Genomic DNA, 26,879 nt, shown 5'->3' on the forward strand with positions numbered 1-26,879 from the left:
GACTGTCCCTCACCCTCTCCGAGCCCCATGACACTCTCTGATGCCATCTGACTCTCCCTTCCCCTCTCTGAGATCCCCTTGCCCAAATGGATCGCCACACAGAAGCCATTAGACGTCCTGATGCCTTCTCAGAACCCGTTACCGTCCTTGCTGTTAAAGTACGGTGCAACTTCACAGGTGGATCTCCCGGTCTGTGATAACGATGAGATCCAGAGTTTGTTCGGTTGCTGTTGCTTCCGCCTGTCCCATCCGAGAGCTCGATCGGCAGTCGGTACCGATCTCCCTCCAATGAACTGGATGTGGATGTTTGAATGCGTTGTGGTTTTATAAACTGTGGGAGTGTATCGATGAGTGTGATATTGAAATGAACTGTGGGTGTGTATATATGAGTGCGATCTTTATATATGAGCTGTGGGTGTGTATATATAAATGAGATTTTTTCGATGAATTGCGGAATGAACCGGAGGGGAAATGCCTCCTGGAGTTATATTTTCTTCCAAGACAATGACATAAAGTTAATGGTTGAAAAGGGGCCGAAATAGCTCAGTTGGGAGAGCGTTAGACTGAAGATCTAAAGGTCCTTGGTTCAATCCCGTGTTTCGGTAGGTTCCTGATTATTTAGTTTCTTCTTCCTTGCTTCGATTCTCGCGTTTATTTGCAGGAACATTTGATACCCACCACTGAAGAATTGGGGATGGAATCGAGAGGCATCAAGAATGGGAAATATTTATGGCGTCTATATTTGGCTTTGATTTCTCTCATACCTTCTGCTTTTTTCTCATGGATTTTTCACTCTCGGTGCCGCTAACATTGCAGCACGAGGTGTCGGCACCGCGCTGATGATCTTCATGTGAATCCGCGCCTTTCAGACACTTCGTGTGACACAAGAACGTTCCAATCCCGGCCAGTTCCGAGACACCGACTCCTCCGTCGAAGCAGCTTTCACCGCCAGGACCGATATCGCGCTCCCTTTGCCGTACTTCAGCAAATTTAACGCTGAAAATACAAAACAGGACGGACAGTATCTGGAAAGCTGTTAAACTTTCAGTGTTCAGATTTTAATGAGAACTATAAACAGGGCTTTGGGCAGATATTAGGTGCGTGTGTAGTAAGAGTGCGCTGTTGTTTTAAAAAGTGTGGGAGTCTATATATGAATTCGATGTTCACACATGAACTGTGGGTGTGTTTATATGAGTGCGATGTGTATCTATGAAATGTGGGTGTGTATATATGAATGTGATGTTTATATGTGAACTGTGCGTGTGTATATATGAGTTTGATGTTCACATATGAACTGTGGGGTGTGTATATATGAGTGCGATGTTTATATATGAACTGTGGGTGTGTATATATGAGTGCGATGTTTATATATGAACTGTGGGTGTGTATATATGAGTGTGATGTTTATATATGAACTGTGGGTGTGTATATATGAGTGCGATGTTTATATATGAACTGTGGATGTGTATATGTGAGTGCGATGTTTATATATGAACAATCGGAGTTCATATATGAGTGCAATATTTATATATGATCTGCGGGAGTGCATACGTAGGTGCGATGTTTATATATGAACAATGGGAGTGTATACATGAGTGCGATGTTTATAATATTAAGAGGATGCCATCTCTGGATCCATTCGCCTATCTGATACCTCCTGAGCCCACCTGAACCTCTTTGATTCTCCCTCAGCTTCTCATCTTCTCTGATACGCTCAGAGAGTCCATTATCTTCTTTGAAATTTGTCAGCGCCCTTTACACTCTCTGATACCCGCTGAGTGCCCCGCACCCACTGATACGCCCTGAGCGTCCTTGCACTCTCTGATTCCCTCTGGCAGGCCTTCCCCTCTGTGAGATCTCAATATACTCTCTGATACCCTCTGACTGTCCCTTACCCTCTCTGAGCCCCATTACACTCTCTGATGCCCTCTGACTGTCCCTTCCCCTCTCTGAGCCCCATTACACTCTCTGATGCCCTCTGACTGTCCCTTCCCCTCCCTGAGCCCCATCACACTCTCTGATGCCCTCTGACGGTCCCTTCCCCTCTCTGAGATCACCTTGCCCAAATGGATCGCCACTCAGAAGCCATTGGACGTCCTGGTGCCTTCTCAGAACCCGTTACCGTCCTTGCTATCAAAGTACGGTGTAACTTCACAGGTGAATCTACCGGTCTGTGTTAAGAATGAGATCCAGAGTTCGTTCGGTTGCTGTTGCTTCCGCCTGTCCCATCCGAGAGCTCGATCGGCAGTCGGAACCGATCTCCCTCCAATAAACTGGGTGTGGATGTATAAATGCGTTGTGTTTTTATAAACTGTGTGAGTGCAACGATGAGTGTGATACTTATATGAACTGTGGGTGTTTATATATGAGTGTGATCTTTATATATGAGCTGTGGGTGTGTATATATGAGTGCGATGATTATATATGAACTGTGCGTGTGTGTATGAGTGCGATTTTTTTTAATGAATTGCGGAATGAACAGGAGGGGAAATGCCCCTGGGGTTATATTTTCTTCCACGACAATGACATAAAGTAAACTTTTGACAAGGGGCTGAAATAGCTCAGTTGGGAGAGCGTTAGACTGAAGATTTAAAAGTCCTTGGTTCAATTCCGAGTTTCGGCAGTTCCTGGTTATTTCGTTTCTTCTTCCTTGCTTCGATTCTCGCATTTCTTTGCAGTAACATTTGAGACAAGCCACTGAAGGATTGGGGATGGAATCGAGAGGCATCAAGGATGGGAAATATTAATGGCGTCTTTATTTGGCTTTAATTTCTCTCATACCTTCTGCTTTTTTCTCTTGGTTTTTTCACTCTCAGTGCCGCTGACATTGGAGCAGGAGGTGTCGGCAGCGCGCTGATGATCTTCAAGTGTATTCGCGCCTTTCAGACAGTTCGTGTGACACAAGAACGTTCCAATCCCGGCCAGTTCCAGGACACCGACTCCTCCGTCGAAGCAGCTTTCACCACCAGGACCGATATCGCGCTCCCTTTGCCGTACGTCAGCAAATTTAAAGCTGAAAATACAAAACAGGACGGACAGTATCTGGAAAGCAGTTAAACTTTCAGTGTTCAGATTTTAATAAGAACTATAAACAGGGCTTTGGGGAGATATTAAGTGCGTGTGTAGTAAGAGTGCGCTGTTGTTTTATAAAGTGTGGGAGTCTATATATGAATTCGATGTTCACACATGAACTGTGGGTGTGTATATATGAGTGCGATGTTCAAACATGAACTGTGGGTGTGTATATATGAGATTGATGTTTATGTATGAACTGTGGGTGTGCATATATGAGTGTGATATTTATATATGAACTGTGGGTGCGTATATATGAGTGCGATGTCTATATATGAACTGTGGGTGTGTATATATGAGTGTGATATTTATATATGAACTGTGGGTGTGTATATATGAGTGCGATGTTTATATATGAACTGTGGGTGTGTATATATGAGTGTGATATTTATATATGAACTGTGGGTGTGTATATATGAGTGTGATGTTCATATATGAACTGTGGGTGTGTATATATGAGTGTGATGTTTATATATGAACTGTGGGTGTGTATATATGAGTGTGATGTTCACATATGAACTGTGGGTGTGTATATATGAGTGCGATATTTATATATGATCTGCGGGAGTGCATACATGAGTGCGATGTTTATATATGAAGAATGGGAGTGTATACATTAGTGCGATGTTTATAATATTAAGAGGATGCCAACTCTGGATCCATTCGCCTATCTGACACCTCCTGAGCCCACCTTACCCTCTTTGATTCTCCCTGAGCTCTTCATCTTCGCTGATATTCTCAGAGAGTCCATTATCCTCATTGAACCTTGCCAGCGCCCTTTACACTCTCTGATACTCGCTGAGTGCCCCTCACCCACTGATACGCCCTGAGCGTCCTTACACTCTCTGATACCCTCTGGCACTCCTTCCCCTCTGTGAGATCTCAATATACTCTCTGATACCCTCTGACTGTCCCTCACCCTCTCCGAGCCCCATTACACTCTCTGATGCCATCTGACTCTCCCTTCCCCTCTCTGAGATCCCCTTGCCCAAATGGATCGCCACTCAGAAGCCATTAGACGTCCTGATGCCTTCTCAGAACCCGTTACCGTCCTTGCTATCAAAGTACGGTGTAACTTCACAGGTGGATCTACCGGTCTGTGTTAAGGATGAGATGCAGAGTTTGTTCGGTTGCTGTTGCTTCCGCCTGTCCCATCCGAGAGCTCTATCGGCAGTCGGTACCGATCTCCCTCCAATGAACTGGATGTGGATGTATGAATGCGTTGTGGTTTTATAAACTGTGGGAGTGTATCGATGAGTGTGATATTTATATGAACTGTGGGTGTGTATATATGAGTGCGATCTTTATATATGAGCTGTGGGTGTGTATTTATGAGTGCGATCTTTATATATGAGCTGTGGGTGTGTATATATGAATGAGATTTTTTCTATGAATTGCGGAATGAACCGGAGGGGAAATGCCTCATGGAGTTATATTTTCTTCCAAGACAATGACATAAAGTTAATTGTTGAAAAGGGGCCGAAATAGCTCAGTTGGGAGAGCGTTAGACTGAAGATCTAAAGGTCCTTGGTTCAATCCCGAGTTTCGGCAGGTTCCTGATTATTTAGTTTCATCTTCCTTGCTTCGATTCTCGCGTTTATTTGCAGGAACATTTGATACCCGCCACTGAAGAATTGGGGATGGAATCGAGAGGCATCAAGAATGGGAAATATTTATGCCGTCTATATTTGGCTTTGATTTCTCTCATACCTTCTGCTTTTTTCTCATCGATTTTTCACTCTCGGTGCCGCTAACATTGCATCACCAGGCGTCGGCACCGCGCTGATGATCTCCATGTGAATCCGCGCCTTTCAGACACTTCGTGTGACACAAGAACGTTCCAATCCCGGCCAGTTTCTGGACACCGACTCCTCCGTCGAAGCCGCTTTCACCGCCAGGACCGATATCGCGCTCCCTTTGCCGTACTTCAGCAAATTTAACGCTGAAAATACAAAACAGGACGGACAGTATCTGGAAAGCTGTTAAACTTTCAGTGTTCAGATTTTAATGAGAACTATAAACAGGGCTTTGGGCAGATATTAGGTGCGTGTGTAGTAAGAGTGCGCTGTTGTTTTATAAAGTGTGGGAGTCTATATATGAATTCGATGTTCACACATGAACTGTGGGTGTGTGTAAATGAGTGCGATGTGTATCTATGAACTGTGGGGTGTGTATATATGAATGTGATGTTAATGTGTGAACTGTGGGTGTGTATATATGAGTTCGATGTTCACATATGAACTGTGGGTGTGTATATATGAGTGCGATGTTTATATATGAACTGTGGGTGTGTATATATGAGTGCGATGTTTATATATGAACAATTGGAGTTCATATCTGAGTGCAATATTTATATATGATCTGCGGGAGTGCATACGTAGGTGCGATGTTTATATATGAACAATGGGAGTGTATACATGAGTGCGATGTTTATAATATTAAGAGGATGCCATCTCTGGATCCATTCGCCTATCTGATACCTCCTGAGCCCACCTGACCCTCTTTGATTCTCCCTGAGCTTCTCATATTCTCTGATACGCTCAGTGAGTCCATTATCTTCTTTGAAATTTGTCAGCGCCCTTCACAATCTCTGATACCCGCTGAGTGCCCCGCACCCACTGATACGCTCTGAGCGTCCTTGCACTCTCTGAATCCCTCTGGCAGTCCTTCCCCTCTGTGAGATCTCAATATACTCTCTGATACCCTCTGACTGTCCCTTACCCTCTCTGAGCCCCATTACACTCTCTGATGCCCCCTGACTGTCCCTTCCCTTCTCTGAGCCCCATCACACTCTCTGATGCCCTCTGACGGTCCCTTCCCCTCTCTGAGATCACCTTGCCAAAATGGATCGCCACTCAGATGCCATTGGACGTCCTGGTGCCTTCTCAGAACCCGTTACCGTCCTTGCTATCAAAGTACGGTGTAACTTCACAGGTGAATCTACCGGTCTGTGTTAAGAATGAGATCCAGAGTTTGTTCGGTTGCTGTTGCTTCCGCCTGTCCCATCCGAGAGCTCGATCGGCAGTCGGAACCGATCTCCCTCCAATAAACTGGGTGTGGATGTATGAATGCGTTGTGGTTTTATAAACTGTGTGAGTGCATCGATGAGTGTGATACTTATATGAACTTTGGGTGTTTATATATGAGTGTGATCTTTATATATGAGCTGTGGGTGTGTATATATGAGTGCGATGTTTATATATGAACTGTGCGTGTGTGTACGAGTGCGATTTTTTTTAATGAATTGCGGAATGAAAAGGAGGGGAAATGCCCCCTGGGGTTATATTTTCTTCCACGACAATGACATAAAGTAAACTTTTGATAAGGGGCTGAAATAGCTCAGTTGGGCGAGCGTGAGACTGAAAATTTAAAGATCCTTGGTTCAATCCCGAGTTTCGGTCGTTCCTGGTTATTTAGTTTCTTCTTCCTTGCTTCGATTCACGCATTTCTTCACAGTAACATTTGACACCAGCCACTGAAGGATTGGGGATGGAATCGAGAGGCATCAAGGATGGGAAATATTAATGGCGTCTTTATTTAGCTTTGATTTCTCTCATACCTTCTGCTTTTTTCTCTTGGTTTTTTCACTCTCAGTGCCACTGACATTGGAGCAGGAGGTGTCGGCAGCGCGCTGATGATCTTCAAGTGTATTCGCGCCTTTCAGACACTTCGTGTGACACAAGATCGTTCCAATCCCGGCCTGTTCCTGGACACCGACTCCTCCGTCGAAGCAGCTTTCACCGCCAGGACCGATATCGCGTTCCCTTTGCCGTACGTCAGCAAATTTAACGCTGAAAATACAAAACAGGACGGACAGTATCTGGAAAGCAGTTAAGCTTTCAGTGTTCAGATTTTAATGAAATCTATAAACAGGGCTTTGGGGAGATATTAAGTGCGTGTGTAGTAAGAGTGCCCTGTTGTTTGATAAAGTGTGGGAGTCTATAAATGAATTCGCTGTTCACACATGAACTGTGGGGGTGCATATGAGTGTGATATTTATATATGAACTGTGGGTGTGTACATATGAGTGTGATGTTTATATATGAACTGTGAGTGTGTATATATGAGTGTGCTGTTTATATATGAACTGTGGGTGTGTATATATGAGTGCGATGTTTATATATGAACTGTGGGTGTGTATATATGAGTGCGATGTTTATATATGAACTGTGAGTGTGTACATATGAGTGCGATGTTTATATATGAACTGTGGGTTTTTTTATATGAGTGTGATCTTTATATATGAGCTGTGGGTGTGTATATATGAGTGCGATGTTAAGATATGAACTATGGGTGTGTATATATGAATGTGATGTTTATATGTGAACTGTGGGTGTGTATATATGAGTTCGATGTTCACATATGAACTGTGGGTGTGCATATATGAGTGCGATGTTTATATATGAACTGTGGGTGTGTTTTTATGAGTGTGATATTTATATATGAAGTGTGGGTCCGTATATATGAGTCTGATGTTTATAAATGAACTGTGGATGTGTATATATGAGTGCGATGTTCACACATGATCTGTGGGTGTGTATATATGAGTGTGATATTTATATATGAACTGTGGGTATTTATATATGAGTGTGATGTTTATATATGAACTATGGGTGTGTATATATATGAGTGCGATGTTCACATATGAACTGTGGGTGTGTATTTCTGAGTGCGATGTTCACATATGAACTGTGGGTGTGTATATATGAGTGTGATATTTATCTATGAACTGTGGATGTGTATATATGAGTGCGATGTTTATATATGAACTGTGGGTGTGTATATATGAGTGTGATGTTTATATATGAACTGTGGGTGTGTATATATGAGTGTGATGTTTATATATGAACTGTGGGTGTGTATATATGAGTGTGATGTTTATATATGAACTGTGGGTGTGTATATATGAGTGCGATGTTCACATATGAACTGTGGGTGTGTATATATTAGTGCGATATTTATATATGATCTGCGGGAGTGCATACATGAGTGCGATGTTTATATATGAAGAATGGGAGTGTATACATTAGTGCGATGTTTATAATATTAAGAGGATGCCAACTCTGGACCTTTCGCCTATCTGACACCTCCTGAGCCCACCTTACCCTCTTTGATTCTCCCTGAGCTCTTCATCTTCTCTGATATTCTCAGAGAGTCCATTATCCTCTTTGAACCTTGCCAGCGCCCTTTACACTCTCTGATACCCGCTGAGTGCCCCTCACCCACTGATACGCCCTGAGCGTCCTTACACTCTCTGATACCCTCTGGCACTCCTTCCCCTCTGTGAGATCTCAATATACTCTCTGATACCCTCTGACTGTCCCTCACCCTCTCCGAGCCCCATTACACTCTCTGATGCCATCTGACTCTCCCTTCCCCTCTCTGAGATCCCCTTGCCCAAATGGATCGCCACTCAGAAGCCATTAGACGTCCTGATGCCTTCTCAGAACCCGTTTCCGTCCTTGCCATCAAAGTACGGTGTAACTTCACAGGTGGATCTACCGGTCTGTGTTAAGGATGAGATGCAGAGTTTGTTCGGTTGCTGTTGCTTCCGCCTGTCCCATCCGAGAGCTCGATGGGCAGTCGGTACCGATCTCCCTCCAATGAACTGGATGTGGATGTATGAATGCGTTGTGGTTTTATAAATTGTGAGAGTGTATCGATGAGTGTGATATTTATATGAGCTGTGGGTGTGTATTTATGAGTGCGATCTTTTTATATGAGCTGTGGGTGTGTATATATGAATGAGATTTTTTCTATGAATTGCGGAATGAACCGGAGGGGAAATGCCTCCTGGAGTTATATTTTCTTCCAAGACAATGACATAAAGTTAATTGTTGAAAAGGGGCCGAAATAGTTCAGTTGGGAGAGCGTTAGACTGAAGATCGAAAGGTCCTTGGTTCAATCCCGAGTTTCGGCAGGTTCCTGATTATTTAGTTTCTTCTTCCTTGCTTCGATTCTCGCGTTTATTTGCAGGAACATTTGATACCCGCCACTGAAGAATTGGGGATGGAATCGAGAGGCATCAAGAATGGGAAATATTTATGCCGTCCATATTTGGCTTTGATTTCTCTCATACCTTCTGCTTTTTTCTCATGGATTTTTCACTCTCGGTGCCGCTAACATTGCAGCACGAGGTGTCGGCACCGCGCTGATGATCTTCATGTGAATCCGCGCCTTTCAGACACTTCGTGTGACACAAGAACGTTCCAATCCCGGCCAGTTTCTGGACACCGACTCCTCCGTCGAAGCAGCTTTCACCGCCAGGACCGATATCGCGCTCCCTTTGCCGTACTTCAGCAAATTTAACGCTGAAAATACAAAACAGGACGGACAGTATCTGGAAAGCTGTTAAACTTTCAGTGTTCAGATTTTAATGAGAACTATAAACAGGGCATTGGGTCGATATTAAGGGCGTGTGTAGTAAGAGTGCGCTGTTGTTTTATAAAGTGTGGGAGTCTATATATGAATTCGATGTTCACACATGAACTGTGGGTGTGTGTATATGAGTGCGATGTTTATATATGAACTGTGGGTGTGTATATATGAATGTGATGTTTATATGTGAACTGTGGGTGTGTATATATGAGTTCGATGTTCACATATGAACTGTGAGTGTGTATATATGAGTGCGATGTTTATATATGAACTGTGGGTGTGTATATATGAGTGCGATGTTTACATATGAACAATTGGAGTTCGTATATGAGTGCAATATTTATATATGATCTGCGGGAGTGCATACGTAGGTGCGATGTTTATATATGAACAATGGGAGTGTATACGTGAGTGCGATGTTTATAATATTAAGAGGATGACATCTCTGGATCCATTCGCCTATCTGATACCTCCTGAGCCCACCTGACCCTCTTTGATTCTCCCTGAGCTTCTCATCTTCTCTGATACGCTCAGTGAGTCCATTATCTTCTTTGAAATTTGTCAGCGCCCTTTACACTCTCTGATACCCGCTGAGTGCCCCTCACCCACTGATACGCCCTGAGCGTCCTTGCACTCTCTGAATCCCTCTGGCAGTCCTTCCCCTCTGTGAGATCTCAATATACTCTCTGATACCCTCTGACTGTCCCTTACCCTCTCTGAGCCCCATTGCACTCTCTGATGCCCTCTGTCTGTCCCTTCCCCTCTCTGAGCCCCATTACACTCTCTGATGCCCTCTGACGGTCCCTTCCCCTCTCTGAGATCACCTTGCCCAAATGGATCGCCACTCAGAAGCCATTGGACGTCCTGGTGCCTTCTCAGAACCGGTTACCGTCCTTGCTATCAAAGTACGGTGTAACTTCACAGGTGAATCTACCGGTCTGTGTTAAGAATGAGATCCAGAGTTTGTTCGGTTGCTGTTGCTTCCGCCTGTCCCATCCGAGAGCTCGATCGGCAGTCGGAACCGATCTCCCTCCAATAAACTGGGTGTGGATGTCTGAATGCGTTGTGGTTTTATAAACTGTGTGAGTGCATTGATGAGTGTGATACTTATATGAACTGTGTGTGTTTATATATGAGTGTGATCTTTATATATGAGCTGTGGGTGTGTATATATGAGTGCGATCTTTATATATGAACTGTGGGTGTGTGTATGAGTGCGATTTTTTTTAATGAATTGCGGAATGAACAGGAGGGGAAATGCCCCCTGGGGTTATATTTTCTTCCACGACAATGACATAAAGTAAACTTTTGACAAGGGGCTGAAATCGCTCAGTTGGGCGAGCGTTAGACTGAAAATCTAAAGGTTCTTGGTTCAATCCCGAGTTTCGGTCGTTCCTGGTGATTCAGTTTCTTCTTCCTTGCTTCGATTCTCGCATTTCTTCACACTAACATTTGACACCAGCCACTGAAGGATTGGGGATGGAATCGAGAGGCATCAAGGATGGGAAATATTAATGGCGGCTTTATTTGGCTTTGATTTCTCATATACCTTCTGCTTTTTTCTCTTGGTTTTTTCACTCTCAGTGCCGCTGACATTGGAGCAGGAGGTGTCGGCAGCGCGCTGATGATCTTCAAGTGTATTCGCGCCTTTCAGACACTTCGTGTGACACAAGAACGTTCCAATCCCGGCCAGTTCCGAGACACCGACTCCTCCGTCGAAGCAGCTTTCACCACCAGGACCGATATCGCGCTCCCTTTGCCGTACGTCAGCAAATTTAACGCTGAAAATAAAAAACAGGACGGACAGTATCTGGAAAGCAGTTAAGCTTTCAGTGTTCAGATTTTAATAAGAACTATAAACAGGGCTTTGGGGAGATATTAAGTGCGTGTGTAGTAAGAGTGCGCTGTTGTTTTATAAAGTGTGGGAGTCTATAAATGAATTCGATGTTCACACATGAACTGTGGGTGTGTATATATGAGTGCGATGTTCACATATGAACTGTGGGTGTGTCTATATGAGTTTGATGTTTATATATGAACGATGGGTGTTTATATATGAGTGCGATATTTATATATGAACTGGTGGTCCGTATATATGAGTCTGATGTTTATATATGAACTGTGGATGTGTATGTATGAGTTTGATGTTTTTATATATGAACTGTAGGTGTGTATATATGAGTGTGATGTTTATATATGAACTGTGGGTGTGTATATATGAGTGTGATGTTTATATATGAACTATGGGTGTGTATATATGAGTGCGATGTTCACATATGAACTGTGGGTGTGTATATATGAGTGCGATGTTTATATATGAACTGTGGGTGTGTATATATGAGTGCGATGTTTATATATGATCTGCGGGAGTGCATACATGAGTGCGATGTTTATATATGAAGAATGGGAGTGTATACATTAGTGCGATGTTTGTAATATTAAGAGGATGCCAACTCTGGATCCATTCGCCTATCTGACACCTCCTGAGCCCACCTTACCCTCTTTGATTCTCCCTGAGCTCTTCATCTTCTCTGATATTCTCAGAGAGTCCATTATCCTCTTTGAACCTTGTCAGTGCCCTTTACACTCTCTGATACCCGCTGAGTGCCCCTCACCCACTGATACGCCCTGAGCGTCCTTACACTCTCTGATACCCTCTGGCACTCCTTCCCCTCTGTGGGATCTCAATATACTCTCTGATACCCTCTGACTGTCCCTCACCCTCTCCGAGCCCCATGACACTCTCTGATGCCATCTGACTCTCCCTTCCCCTCTCTGAGATCCCCTTGCCCAAATGGATCGCCACTCAGAAGCCATTGGACATCCTGATGCCTTCTCAGAACCCGTTACCGTCCTTGCTATCAAAGTACGGTGTAACTTCACAGGTGGATCTACCGGTCTGTGTTAAGGATGAGATGCAGAGTTTTTTCGGTTGCTGTTGCTTCCGACTGTCCCATCCGAGAGCTCGATGGGCAGTCGGTACCGATCTCCCTTCAATGAACTGGATGTGGATGGATGAATGCGTTGTGGTTTTATAAACTGTGGGAGTGTATCGATGAGTGCGATGTTTATATATGAACTGTGGGTGTGTATATATGAGTGCGATCTTTATATATGAGCTGTGGGTGTGTATATATGAGTGCGATTTTTTTTTATGAATTGCGGAATGAACAGGAGGGGAAATGTCCCCTGGGGTTATATTTTCTTCCACGACAATGACATAAAGTAAACTTTTGACAAGGGGCCGAAACAGCTCAGTTGGGAGAGCGTTAGACTGAAGATCTAAAGGCCCTTGGTTCAATCCCGAGTTTCGGCATTTCCTGCTTATTTAGTTTCTTCTTCCTTGCTTCGATTCTCGCATTTATTTGCAGTAAAATTTGATAACGGCCACTGAAGGATTGGGGGTGGAATCGAGAGGCATCAAGGATGGGAAATATTTATGGTGTCTACATTTGGCTTTGATTTCTCTCATACCTTCTGCCTTTTTCTCTTGTTTTTGTCACTCTCAGTGCCGCTAACATTGCGGCACCAGGTGTCGGCACCGCGCTGATGATCTCCATGTGAATCCGCGCCTTTCAGACACTTCGTGTGACGCAAGAACGTTCCAATCCCGGCCAGTTTCTGGACACCGACTCCTCCGTCGAAGCAGCTTTCACCACCAGGACCGATATCGCGCTCCCTTTGCCGGACTTCAGCAAATTTAAAGCTGAAAATACAAAACAGGACTGACAGTATCTGGAAAACAGTTAAGCTTTCAGTGTTCAGATTTTAATAAGAACTATAAACAGGGCTTTGGGTAGATATTAAGGGCGTGTGCAGTAAGAGTGCGCTGTTGTTTTATAAAGTGTGGGAGTCTATATATGAATTCGATGTTCACACATGAACTGTGGGTGTGGAAATATGAGTTTGATGTTTATATATGAACTGTGGGTGTGTATATATGAGTTTGATGTTTATGTATGAACGATGGGTGTTTATATATGAGTGTGATATTTATATATGAACTGTGGGTGTGTATATATGAGTGTGATGTTTATATATGAACTGTGGGTGTGTATATATGAGTGTGATATTTATATATGAACTGTGGGTGTCTATATATGAGTGCGCTCTTTATATATGAGTTGTGGGTGTGTATATATGAGTGCGATGTTTATATATGAAATGTGGGTTTGTGTATATGAGTGTGATGTTTATATATGTGCTGTGGGTGTGTATCTATGAGTGCGATTTTTTATACGAATTGCGGAATGAACAGGAGGGGAAATGCCTCCTGGATTTATATTTTCTTCCAAGACAATGACATAAAGTAAATGTTTGACAAAGGGCCGAAATAGCTCAGTTGGGAGAGCGTTGGACTGAAAATCTCAAGGTCCTTGGTTCAATTTCGAGTTTCGGCAGTTTTTAGTTATTTAGTTTCTTCTTCCTTGCTTCGATTCTCGCATTTATTTACAGTAACATTTGATACCCGCAACTGAAGAATTGGTGATGGAATCGAGTGGCATCAAGGATGGGAAATATTAATGGTGTCTATATTTGGCTTTGATTTCTCTCATACCTTCTGCCTTTTTCTCTTGGTTTTGTCACTCTCTTTGCCGCGAACATTGCAGCACCAGGTGTCGGCTCCGCGCTGATGATCTTCATGTGAATGCGCGCCTTTCAGACAGTTCGTGTGACACAAGAACGTTAAACTCCCGGCCAGTTCCAAGGCACTGACTCCTCCGTCGAAGCAGCTTTCACCACCAGGACCGATATCGCGCTCCCTTTGCCGTAATTCTGCAAATGTATCGCTGAAAATCCAGAACAGGACGGACAATATCTGGAAAACAGTTAAAATTTCAGTGTTCAGATTTTAATGAGAACTATGAAGAGGGCTTTTGGTTGATATTAGGTGCGTGTGTCGTAAGAGTGCGCTGTTGTTTTATAAAGTGTGGGAGTCAAAATATGAATTCGCTGTTCACACATGAACTGTGGGTGTGTATATTTGAGTGTGATGTTTATATATGAACTGTGGGGGTGCATATTTGAGTGTGATGTTAAGATATGAACTGTGGGTGTGTATATTTGAGTGCGATGTTCACATATGAACTGTGGGTGTGTATATATGAGTGTGATATTGATATATGAACTGTGGGTGTGTATGTATGAGTGCGATGTTCACATATGAACTGTGGGTGTGTATATATGAGTGTGATGTTTATATATGAACTGTGGGTGTGTATATATGAGTGCAATGTTCATATATGAACTGTGGGTGTTTATATATGAGTGTGATCTTTATGTATGAGCTGTGAGTGTGTATCTATGAGTGCGATGATTATATATGAACTGTGCGTGTGTGTATGAGTGCGATTTTTTTAATGAATTGCGGAATGAACAGGAGGGGAAATGCCCCCTGGGGTTATATTTTCTTCCACGACAATGACATAAAGTAAACTTTTGACAAGGGGCCGAAATAGCTCAGTTGGGAGAGCGTTAGACTGAAGATCTAAAAGTTCTTGGTTCAATCCCGAGTTTCGGCAGTTCCTGGTTATTTAGTTTCTTCTTCCTTGCTTCGATTCTCGCATTTCTTCATCATAACATTTGAGACCAGCCACTGAAGGATTCGGTATGGAATCGAGAGGCATCAAGGATGGGAAATATTAATGGCGTCTTTATTTGGCTTTGATTTCTCTCATACCCTCTGCTTTTTTCTCTTGGTTTTTTCACTCTCAGTGCCGCTGACATTGCAGCACCAGGTGTCGGCACCGCGCTGATGATCTTCAAGTGTATTCGCGCCTTTCAGACACTTCGTGTGACACAAGAACGTTCCAATCCCGGCCAGTTCCAGGACACCGACTCCTCCGTCGAAGCAGCTTTCACCGCCAGGACCGATATCGCGCTCCCTTTGCCGTACGTCAGCAAATTTAACGCTGAAAATACAAAGCAGGACGGACAGTATCTGGAAAGCAGTTAAGCTTTCAGTGTTCAGATTTTAATGAGAACTATAAACAGGGCTCTGGGTAGATATTAAGTGCGTGTGTAGTAAGAGTGCGCTGTTGTTTTATAAAGTGTGGGAGTCTATATATGAATTCGATGTTCACACATGAACTGTGGGGGTGTAAAAATGAGTGTGATGTTTATGTATGAACTATGGGAGTGTATATATGAGTGTGATGTTTATATATGAACTGTGGGTGTGTCTATATGAGTGCGATGTTCACATATCAACGGTGGGTGTGTATATATGAGTGCGATGTTTATATATGAACTGTGGGTATGTATATCTGAGTGCGATGTTTATATATGAACAATGGGAGTGTATACATGAGTGCGATGTTTATAATATTAAGCGGATGCCAACTCTGGATCCATTCGCCTATCTGATATCTCTTGAGCCCAACTTACCCTCTTTGATTCTCCCTGAGCTCCTCATCTTCTCTCAGAGAGTCCATTATCCTCTTTGAACCTTGTCAGCGCCCTTTACACTCTCTGATACCCGCTGAGTGCCCCTCACCCACTGATACGCCCTGAGCGTCCTTACACTCTCTGATACCCTCTGGCAGTCCTTCCCCTCTGTGAGATCTCAATATACTCTCTGATACCCTCTGACTGTCTCTTACCCTCTCTGAGCCCCATTACACTCTCTGATACCCTTTGACTGTCCCTACGCCGCTCTGAGCCCCATTGCACTCTCTGATGCCCTCTGACTATCCCTTCCCCTCTCTGAGATCCCCTTGCCCAAATGGATCGCCACTCAGAAGCCATTAGACGTCCTGATGCCTTCTCAGAACCCGTTACCGTCCATGCTATCAAAGTACGGTGTAACTTCACAGGTGGATCCACCGGTCTGTGTTGAGGATGAGATCCAGAGTTTGTTCGGTTTCTGTTGCTTCCGCCTGTCCCATCCGAGAGCTCAATCGGCAGTCGGTGCCGATCTCCCTTCAATGAACTGGATGTGGATGTATGAATGCATTGTCGTTTTATAAGCTGTGGGTGTGTATCGATGAGTGTGATATTTATATGAACTGTGGGTGTGTATATATGAGTGCGATCATTATATATGAGCTGTGGGTGTGTATATGTGAGTGCGCTCTTTATATCTGAACCGTGGGTGTGTATATATGAGTGCGATGTTTATATATGAACTCTGGGTTTGTGTATATGAGTGTGATGTTTATATATGTGCTGTGGGTGTGTATCTATGAGTGCGATTTTTTAAACGAATTGCGGAATGAACAGGACGGGAAATGCCTCCTGGTTTTATATTTTCTTCCAAGACAATGACATAAAGTAAATTTTTGACAAGGGGCCGAAATAGCTCAGTTGGGTGAGCGTTGAACTGAAGATCTAAAGGTCTTTGGTTCAATTCCGAGTTTCGGCAGTTTTTGGTTATTTCGTTTCTTCTTCCTTGCTTCGATTCTCGCATTTATTTACAGTAAAATTTGATACCCGCCACTGAAGAATTGGTGATGGAATCGAGAGGCATCAAGGATGGGAAATATTTATGGTGTCTATATTTGGCTTTGATTTCTCTCATACCTTCTGCTTTTTTCTCTTGGTTTTGTCACTCTCAGTGCCGCTAACATTGCAGCACCAGGTGTCGGCACCGCGCTGATGATCTTCATGTGAATCCGCGCCTTTCAGACAGTTCGTGTGACACAAGAACGTTAAACTCCCGGCCAGTTCCAAGGCACTGACTCCTCCGTCGAAGCAGCTTTCACCACCAGGACCGATATCGCGCTCCCTTTGCCGTACGTCAGCAAATTTAAAGCTGAAAATACAGAACAGGACGGACAGTATCTGGAAAACAGTTAAACTTTCAGTGTTCAGATTTTAATGAGAACTATAAACAGGGCTTTGGGTAGATATTAAGTGCGTGTGTAGTAAGAGTGCGCTGTTGTTTTATAAAGTGTGGGAGTCTATATATGAATTCGCTGTTCACACATGAACTGTGGGGGTGTATATTTGAGTGTGATGTTTATATATGAACTGTGGGTGTTTATGTTTGAGTGCGATGTTCACATATGAACTGTGGGTGTGTATATATGAGTGCGATGTTCACATATGAACTGTGGGTGTGTATATATGAGTGTGATGTTTATATATGAACTGTGAGTGTGTTCATATGAGTGCGATGTTTATATCTGAACTGTGGGTGTGTATATATGAGTGCGATGTTTATATATGAACTGTGGGTGTGTATATATGAGTGCGATGTTTATATATGAACTCTTGGTGTCTATATATGAGTGCGATGTTTATATATGAACTGTGGGTGTGTATATATGAGTGCGATGTTTATATATGAACTGTGAGTGTGTATATATGAGTGCGATGTTTATATATGAACAATGGTTGTGTATATATGAGTGCAATATTTACATATGATCTGCGGGAGTGCATACATGAGTGCGTTGTTTATATATGAACTGTGGGTGTGTATATATGAGAGTTATGTTTGTATATGAACTGTAGCTTTGTATCTCTGGGTGCGATGTTTTTATATGAATTTCGGAATGAACAGGAGGGCGATGGAATACAGAGGCATCAAGGAATAGAAATATTTCTATCGTCTGTATTTGGCTTTTATTTCTCTGTTGCCTTCTGCCTTTTTCTTTTGGTTTTCTCACTCTCGGTGCCGGGTGACTATTTGATTTGATGCATTTGTCCTGAACTGATCCTTTTTCCACATCTCGGGGCGGTCAGACCCGCTCTGTCTGTCTGTTGCTGCTGATGATCATTTGTGAACTGGCCGCGAGTTAAGCGTTTTCTGCAAACAGGACAAAGATAAATAAAAAGAAAGACGTGTTTCTCCGGCCGAGGGGTAAAGTTACAATGGATGTAATTTAAAGGACTGTCCCCGTGAATTTGTCTGTGTTTTTTTTCGTAAAACTTCGATTTTAAAAGTTACAAAAACCCGAAATAAATAAAGTAAATTACAAGAATTGAATCCGTGATCATGACATTACGGTACATTTTAAGCGAATGAGTTAACCGGCCGTACTAAGGGCACATTCGGCTGTTTAATTAATTTTTGTATCTGTCTGTTGGTTGGTCGCGGTTTCTGTACTTGGACCCTTAAATCTCTCTGACTCTCCACTGTTCCTAGTTTCTCACCATTTAGAAAATACTCTGATATATCTTTCTTAGATTTGAAGTGGATGACCTCGCTCGCTCCTACATTGAACTCTGTTTGCCACAGTTTTGCCCACTCACTTAATCTATCAATTCCCACTTTTCACCTTCCTGCTTCTGTCCATATTGCGCCAGAAGAAGGCTGCGTGTTCAAACCCCGGGGTCACCGTTGATTTAGAGCTGATAGGATTCTGGATCGTTCGGGAATGAATGTTTTATCTGCTTTTTCACAAATAACAGGACCTTGCTGTAAAGTCTGCTTCCCGAGTTCTCAAATTTCAGGAAGGCGTCTCATTCTGCTCTTGACTTTTGATCTTGACCTGCGGATCAAACTTTTGCGAAGAGGGAAACGAAGTCCCCAAATCGCTCCACCAGAATCTCAAACGCTTTGGTAAGAAGTTCTGTGTGAACAATCAGGACTTTGAAGTCACCTCAATGACCTGCACTTTCTTTTCGTGAGATTTGTTCGCCTTTGCATTCGACCGTGAAATCGCTCTCGGTTTTCATCTCACTGAAGTGAAGAGTGTGACCTCCTTGTATCTATCAGCGTGTAAATGATGAGTTTGGGGTCGGTACGGGTCGCTTTCAACTTTTGAAATCTCACCAAGCACCAGCGAAAAAGAAACTGAGAATCAAACTGTCCCGTAAGTGAAGAATTGAAGTGAATATCGCTCCAAGCAGATCTGGACAATGCGCAGCGCAGCCGCACAGGAGTTCCAAATCCACCCTCTATCCAGTCGGCAATCACATTAACTGAACTTTACTCTGGCCCAGTGTCGCCGCGCAGAAATCGAGTATTTCTCGGCCGCATTTTTTCTTAACATCATAGTTACTGGTTTAAGTGTGAGAACTGCCGTCCGCATCACCGTAAGTGCAAGAGACAACTTTGTCGATATCGTGTAGTGTCACAGACCTGATCGTCGGACCTGCTCATTTCATCTCATCTCATTTTCAGCAAACCTGAATATTAATGGAATAGAGAATGGCGAATCACAGCTCGATAAAACAATCCTTTCTCCCACGAAGGGACTGAGTCTTCCAACATGCAGGAGTTTAATGGCAAGATGAGTTTTTTGTTCAGAAATAATACGGCAAAAATTTTCACTCGTGCAAACTTCACGCCGTTTATTTTGGAAAATTAAACTGATAGTGCAGAGATGTTGTATTGATCGCTACAACCTGAATTTGTAGCTGGTTGAATTAATGGTTCAAATAGAAATGTGGCCAGTCTCTTTGGCGCAATCGGTTTGCGCGTTTGACTATTAACAAAAGGGGTGGTGGTTCGAGCCCACAAAGTAACGGTAAGGGAGCTTTTACTTCAAGATACATTGTCTTGCTTTTTCTGGTTTCTGATGTGTATTTTGATTGCAAAAGAAATGCTCGGTTCAGATGGCCAGCTGAGCACGGCCGATCTTCCAACATTTAACCTGTGATTGGCTGCACGGAAATCAGAATTCTTCTTGACAGACAAGGTCCGAAGGTTGCAGGAGAGCCGCTTGTCTTCACAGGACATGGATATTTCTGCAGTGAGCGACACCAGACTGTTTCTACAATGAATGTCACTCCTTTTATTTTGGAAACATAACATTGTATTCACATTCCGAAGGGTTTCAGTTCATTACCTTTCAAAACTGTGGCCAATGCAATTCAATGTCGGAAAGTGTGAGGCCAGCCACTTTGGACATAAAAAAGGTCGATCAGAGTTTTTTTAATAAATGGTGAGAAGCTGGGAACTGTAAATGAGCAGAAATATTTGGGGGCCCAAATCACGAAAATCTAGTTCACAGATACAAAAAACTTGAAAAGATAATGGAACGCAAAGGGGTGACAGTTATGATGCAGCTGCACAGAGTTCTGAATAGAACCCATTTAGTGTACTCTGCTCCGTTCTGGGCACTGCACCTCACGAAGGATATATTGGCCTTAAAATGGGTGCAACGCAGATTCACCAGAATGATACCAGGCTAAAATAATTTAATTTTGAGGACAGATTACACAGACTTGCATTCCATTAGACATCGAGTATTAACGGGTTGTCCAATTGAGGCAGTCAAGATGATCACAGGAGTTCATAGTATGGACAGAGAGAAACATTTTTTCTCTTCTGGCGGAGTCAAGAACAAGGGGGCATAGCTGTAGAATTCGAGCCAGGCAGATCAGGGGTGATGCCAGAAACTACTTCTTCACAGAAAGGGCAGTGGAAATCTGGAACTCTCCCACCAAAAAGCTGTTGAGGCTGGGGATCAATTGAAAATTTCAAAACTGAGATTGATCTATTTTTGTTCGGCAAATGTATTAAGGGTTATGTCGCCAAGGCGGGTAGCTGGAGTTAAGATGCAGATCAACCATCATCTGATTGAATGGCGGAATAAGCTCGAAGGGCTGAATGGCCTACTCCTGGTCCTTTGCCCCCGTGTTGCTCTGCTTGCAGGATGGTGTAGCAGCGTTTCCTGTTCATCTAATGGTTAGGATTCGGTATCAATGCGGATGTCCGGATTTGATTCCCAGATCAAAGACTATGAATTTGTCGCTGCTGGTACCAACCAAAGTCCTTCCACTGAGTGGAAAGCTCGATCTTGATTAATCACAGCCTTCTCAACACACTGGTGCTTTAACACTCAGAAACACTTAGTTCTTTAGTCTTGTACCGATACATAACGCACTTGCGTAATTTGCCAACTTTTCTAAAGTCATGACGATGCGCAAATTCAGCGAGACGTTATATTGTCATTTCTCTCAAGACTTGCAAGATTTGGAACCAATCCTGCTACATGACACTTCAAATATTGTCAGTCTTTAAATGGGGCTCACGATGGCAGAACAAGAAGTGTTATTATTAACCTTTCCTGTATCTTGTTCCATTGCATCTCGTCAATAGCCCCAGGTTATCACAGCACGGCTTTCTTCACATCAAATCCCAGTGTGAAAACATACACCATTTGAAAGCTAAGCAACGTGTGCAACGATTGGAAGGAGAGAGCGATTGGAGATAATGGGTTTGGAGCAGTGAGAACAGCTCTTGGGAATCAAGATGTTCAGTATCTGAAAGGAGCACGGTGATCAGATCATTCCTGGTATTCACAAAATTCAACATCTGTCAATGCTCAGCATCTTTCTTTCCCCTTCCCTGCTTTCTCAGGTAAGTCCTGGTTTCGATGGTTACATGGAAATGTTAACAGCCGAACGCCCTAATCATTTGCGCAACAGAGAATCATATTGGCCCAGAATGTTACCCTTGGATGCTGGAAGCCTCAGTCCCCAGTTGTAGAGAGGGTTGATTCTTCGAGCTGTTATTCACCATCCTCCATTTCAGTAATTTCTCATTAGCATAAAATTTGATGAGCTGAAATGAGCAGGTTCAATGAGCCGGTCTGCAACACAGACCAATGACTCGGTGCAGCTTGTTATCCAATCACTGGACTCCGTTATCGCCGTTCCTGTCAGTAATACACAAAGATAAATTGTAAATCTGTAACAGGAAAAGATAATATACATCATTTATATCATCCCACAGATTTTTTCTCCTTTTGAAAACAATCTGTTTAACAGTTTGTCAAACCCGCATCAGCCTCTGGGATTTGCTGATTCAGAACTGCAATGGAAATTAGGACCGTCACTAAGTATCGGAACAAATATCCCCGTCGAGGTTTCGGGTAGTTATTAGTTTATTTATATCAGTTAGTAACCCATTTCAAACTAGGCGTGGGTCTAAATCTAACGTAAGAGTCTGGATAGGCAGGGGATTCCTAAATGTATTAAGTTAAATTACACTGATTACACACATCCCTTAAACGTAATTACTTGATTCTACATAAAACTAGCGAGGGTGTAACTGGAAAATAACAGGAAAATCCTTTTATGGTATCAAACTTAATTATGATAACTACTATAACAAACTTTGAACAGCCCATACCTAAAACAATGACCCAATATAAAACCGTTCGCCAGTCCCTGAGCCGACGGACCCGCGTCGTGATTTGCACACCGTCTGACTGACTTGGTATCAGATGTGCTCCGTCAACAGTAAACAGTTGGAGCCAGATCCTTAAGAAAAAAATCAGGACCGACCTCCACGGAGCACCCAGAGTGCGGAAGGAGAATTAACAGCAGCAGACAGAGTGATCTCCAGAAACCAGCGTCTGACGCCGGAGAGAAGTAATTCCCATTCCGAGCGGTGTCTTCCAGCCGCTTGCCGGCCCTCTCTGCACTGAAGGGGACCGATTCAGGACCAACTCACACACTCACTATTGGCTCAGGAAGGCTGTTTCTCGTTATCGGGGTGGACAAGCAGTCTAAGGCCCTGCGTTCACATCACGACGTTTTTAATTGGGAGCCCAATGGTCTCTTGCAAAATTTCAAAACACGTGATGGAATCTCTCCCAATCTCCATCTTAACTTTTGTTCGTTCGCAGAACTTGACATTTATACTATTTGTTTCTGTACTTTTATCTCTCCCTGTCTCTGTCTCTTGTCTCTCTGTATTTTCCCCTGAGGAACTTCTCAGGCTTCCTTGAACGGTTAAGGCTGATCGAACCTGCGACACCAGCAGAGAAGGGTAAAGAAAGAAAGACTGAGACGGTAGGAAAAGTAAAGATCCAACCCAGCTGATTAATCCGTAGCTAATGTCTACACTTTTATGAATCTTCGCCATCACGGTGAAAACATTACAATTTGAGTACAATATACTTATGGTAGAGTGGATAATCTGCAGATGCCGAGGGAGACAACGATGTAGCTTTAGAGCAATTAATTCTCCAAAGTCATACTTGGTTATACAAGTTGCACATTCAAAACGAATGTGGTAAAGAGAGGCTAATATTTTCGACTTGAAATTGTTAGTGCAGAACCTGACATTGCTGTACATCGGAATAGAAAGCGCGATTGGACTGACAGGAGCGGTTTGAAAGGATGGCTTGTCGGCTGTGGGTGGCAGTGAAATTTTACGTTGGCTTCACTGTTGCCAGAGGCTCGTTGGTCAATGGGTATGTTTCTCGCTTTAGGGGTTTCACTGATTAACATGCGAGAGGTCCCGTGTTGAAGTCCTGGACGACCCCTGCTGTATCACCATTTTTAGTGAAACTTCACTAATTTGCTTCACACATCTTTTCAGCGCTGCAGAAGGCAGGATTGACTTAATTCCAAAGCATGTTTGAGGTCCAGAGGACAGAATGCAGAGGGTTTGTCGACATGTGAAGAAAATATATTTTTTTAATATGGTGTGAAGAATGAAACTCAATATAACTTGAACCCAATTCTGGCGATTTCATGGGTGCAATATGAAAATATTTCTCCATTGGCCGGTAATTGAAGCCAGGCCGCCCGTGTGGGAGGGGAGAATTCGACCACTGAACTATGTGTGTATATATGAGTGCAATGTTTATATATGAACGGTGGGTGAGTATATATGAGTGTGATGTTTACATATGAACTGTAAAGTATCTTACAACACCAGGCTATAGTCCAAAATTGTTGGACTATAACCTGGTGTTGTAAGATTCTTTACATTTGTCAACCCCAGTCCATCACCGGCATCTCCACATCATATATATATGAACTGTGCATGAGTATATATGAGTGCGATGTTTATATATGAAAGATGGGTGTTTATATATGAGTGCGATGTTCATATATGAACTGTGCGTGAGTATGTATGAGTGCGATGTTTATATATGAAGTGCAGAATGACCGGGAGGGGCAATTCCCCCTGGGGTTTTATGTTGTTCCAACATAAGGACACAAAGATCAATTAACAGTGGGGTGGAAATAGCTCAGTTGGGAGGGCGTTTGACTAAAGGTCTAAAGATCTCGGGTTTCGGCAGTTTGAGATATTTAATTTCTGTTTCTTTGAATCCTAGAATGGTTACAGTACGGAAGGAGGGCATTCGGCCCATCGGGTCCATGTCGACACTTCCGCCAATGGGAACAGCTTTTCTTTATTAACTTTATCTGAACCCTTCATGACTTTGAACACTTCAATCAAATCTCCTCTGAACCTTCTCTGCTCTAAGGAGAACAACCCTGATGAACTGGATTCTTTACCCCTCAGTCTGGTTCAGCAAACACTGAGTCGAATACACCTTTAAAGTTCAACACAACATTATTAGCAGGACTTGGTCGGCAGCTTCGATTTTGACTCCTGATAGAGCCTTGTCGATTCTGACAGAGCAAGACAAAAACACATACAGAAATTCACACGTTTATACAGATCAATAGGGGTTGGAACATTGTTAACACAAGGGTCAACACCAATCATAAGCCGGGCATAGGTTGGCCATGCTGGGTTACATGATTGCAGGCCAATCACAGATATTAAACTTGGCTGATCACACCACAGAGACAGATATAGATGGATGTCTCCTCATCTCCAAGCTTGGAATGCTTCACCTGTTCATCCCACATCCTTATCTACTAACTTGGGATGTTTAGGGCTTCGCTCAGCTCATTATTTCTATTGATCACCGAGCTGTACAGAGACCCCTACACCAGACTCCCTAACCGATGAGCATAAGCAGACCTCTACATCAGACAAGCTACTCACACCACTATTAGCCTTGAAGGGGCCCATTGTTCCAACCCTTAGCAGGCAGGATTATAATTAACCCTTGCTTAATCATATTACTACGTCTTCTACTTTGCCACTTAGGCATTTTACTATCCACTGAAAACTGACTATATCGGCATTTTCATTAAAGGGGCACTACGTAGGCATTCTCAACTCCAGCACGGCGTAAATTAGCTCCAATTTATTTATTTGGGCATTAAACAAAACGTGAAAGACAGGTGAGGCGTTGTGCGAACGGAATTCACTGCTTTAAGACAATAAATCCAATCGCTGGGGTCAAATCCTACCACTGATAGAATTTCTGGCAATGTGCATTTTGACCTGTTCGCAGAAAGCACGATTGCAGTGCGATCGAGCAGAGGATGTGAAAGAAGCTAAAAGTGAAAGTGCACATATTAGTTTCATCACAGTGACTGGACACGTTTCCACAGGGAAGGGCCTCTGACCTTAATATTCTTTCCAGCAGAGTGGGACAGGTGATCAGAGTGACCGGGCTCCAGCGGCGCAATCGATTAGTGCGCGGTCCTTATATAACAGTACAGGATCAGTAAATGACGAGGTTGTTAATTCGAGTCTCACCGAGATCAAACAATCCTTTTGCTTGTGAACATTTCGACCGGAGTTGAAGGTACAATTGGCGTGTTCCAAAATGCATCCACTTATTTGTATTGCCATGTGGTTCCTCCGGTCTACGCTGTTGCAATCGCAGGTGAGATGTTTGGTATTACTTGTTTACAGGAGGGAGGCTGCGGTTTGGAGACGCAAACTATGATTTTGATCCATCTCCAAATTGTGGGATTTAACTGGAGCTTTAAACCAGCGCCAGAGGCCGCTCAGCCAGGATACTTTCCATCCTACACTTCAGAAGCTAGTTTTACAGGAATAGAATTACTGCAAACAAGAATTCGACCCCTCAAGCACCAATGCTCGCACGGCAGCAGGATGCATGTGTCCAGTTAGAAACCTGTCTGAAGGAACATTCAGTCCAACAAAGCCGGAAGTCCAGCAGATTGACTTTCGGTCTGAGCAGATGAGGAGTCTCCTCCTTGAGAGTGTGTCGCCAATCCAGCTCAGAGTGGATTCAGAATCAGAAATTCGGGTGTGACTGGAGCCACTTATGTGAGATGAAGTGTCGGGGGCAGTTTCCCGTCCTTGACGGACATTAATGATCCTGTTGCGGATTTGCTGCAAAATTTCACTACCCAGCTCCCTGAAATGAAATCGAACTCTGATGGGACTCGAACTCACAAACCTTGAACGTCTCCTCTCAACCATTAAGTAGAAGTCCAACACGCTGTCCATTGCGCCACACTATCAATTCAGAAATAAAAGGGAGAGCGGGGATCTTGTGCTGTGGTTGAGACGGTCAGGCTGCTCCTGCTTCTGTTTCTCACATTCCGAGAGCCGCGGCGGCAGTCTGCACCGATCGCCCTCCAATGGATCCTGCTCCAGCCGCTTGTTGTGGGCCTGGTGCAAGAACAGTCGCGTCTGACTCCAAATCAGAAAGTTGCGTGTTCTGAACCAGGTGGAAATCACAGCATTTTCATTGTGGCTCAGGGTCCTGCCGACTGATTTTAGATCGGTTCAGTGTTTTATGGATGAGATGTTCAGTGTTTGTGCAACAATATCAAAATTAAATTTGATGCATTAATGAGCTTTTTTTCTGTTACTTTCTATTTACACCCTCTCCAGTTTTATGTAGAAACAGTTAACAATGTTTAAAGGATGTGGTGTGCAGTGTTTGTGGAAT

At 43.3% G+C, this 26,879-nt stretch overlaps 9 non-coding genes across 9 annotated transcripts; all 9 read left to right on the forward strand.

Annotated features, from left to right (window-relative positions):
• Positions 1-532: 532 nt before the first annotated feature.
• Positions 533-605, forward strand: trnaf-gaa (transfer RNA phenylalanine (anticodon GAA)). The gene has a single exon. It is a non-coding gene; the product is annotated as a tRNA-Phe (tRNA).
• Positions 606-2,550: 1,945 nt separating this feature from the next.
• Positions 2,551-2,623, forward strand: trnaf-gaa (transfer RNA phenylalanine (anticodon GAA)). The gene has a single exon. It is a non-coding gene; the product is annotated as a tRNA-Phe (tRNA).
• Positions 2,624-4,550: 1,927 nt separating this feature from the next.
• On the forward strand, positions 4,551-4,623 carry trnaf-gaa (transfer RNA phenylalanine (anticodon GAA)). Its single transcript has one exon. It is a non-coding gene; the product is annotated as a tRNA-Phe (tRNA).
• Positions 4,624-8,919: 4,296 nt separating this feature from the next.
• trnaf-gaa (transfer RNA phenylalanine (anticodon GAA)) lies at positions 8,920-8,992 on the forward strand. Its single transcript has one exon. It is a non-coding gene; the product is annotated as a tRNA-Phe (tRNA).
• Positions 8,993-10,768: 1,776 nt separating this feature from the next.
• trnaf-gaa (transfer RNA phenylalanine (anticodon GAA)) lies at positions 10,769-10,841 on the forward strand. The gene has a single exon. It is a non-coding gene; the product is annotated as a tRNA-Phe (tRNA).
• A 1,852-nt stretch (positions 10,842-12,693) lies between these two features.
• Positions 12,694-12,766, forward strand: trnaf-gaa (transfer RNA phenylalanine (anticodon GAA)). Its single transcript has one exon. It is a non-coding gene; the product is annotated as a tRNA-Phe (tRNA).
• Positions 12,767-13,777: 1,011 nt separating this feature from the next.
• On the forward strand, positions 13,778-13,850 carry trnaf-gaa (transfer RNA phenylalanine (anticodon GAA)). Its single transcript has one exon. It is a non-coding gene; the product is annotated as a tRNA-Phe (tRNA).
• A 1,049-nt stretch (positions 13,851-14,899) lies between these two features.
• Positions 14,900-14,972, forward strand: trnaf-gaa (transfer RNA phenylalanine (anticodon GAA)). The gene has a single exon. It is a non-coding gene; the product is annotated as a tRNA-Phe (tRNA).
• A 1,768-nt stretch (positions 14,973-16,740) lies between these two features.
• trnaf-gaa (transfer RNA phenylalanine (anticodon GAA)) lies at positions 16,741-16,813 on the forward strand. Its single transcript has one exon. It is a non-coding gene; the product is annotated as a tRNA-Phe (tRNA).
• The last annotated feature ends 10,066 nt before the right edge of the window (positions 16,814-26,879 follow it).

The sequence above is a fragment of the Heptranchias perlo genome, chromosome 20, assembly GCF_035084215.1.
Source record: "Heptranchias perlo isolate sHepPer1 chromosome 20, sHepPer1.hap1, whole genome shotgun sequence".
Classification (NCBI taxonomy): domain Eukaryota; kingdom Metazoa; phylum Chordata; class Chondrichthyes; order Hexanchiformes; family Hexanchidae; genus Heptranchias; species Heptranchias perlo.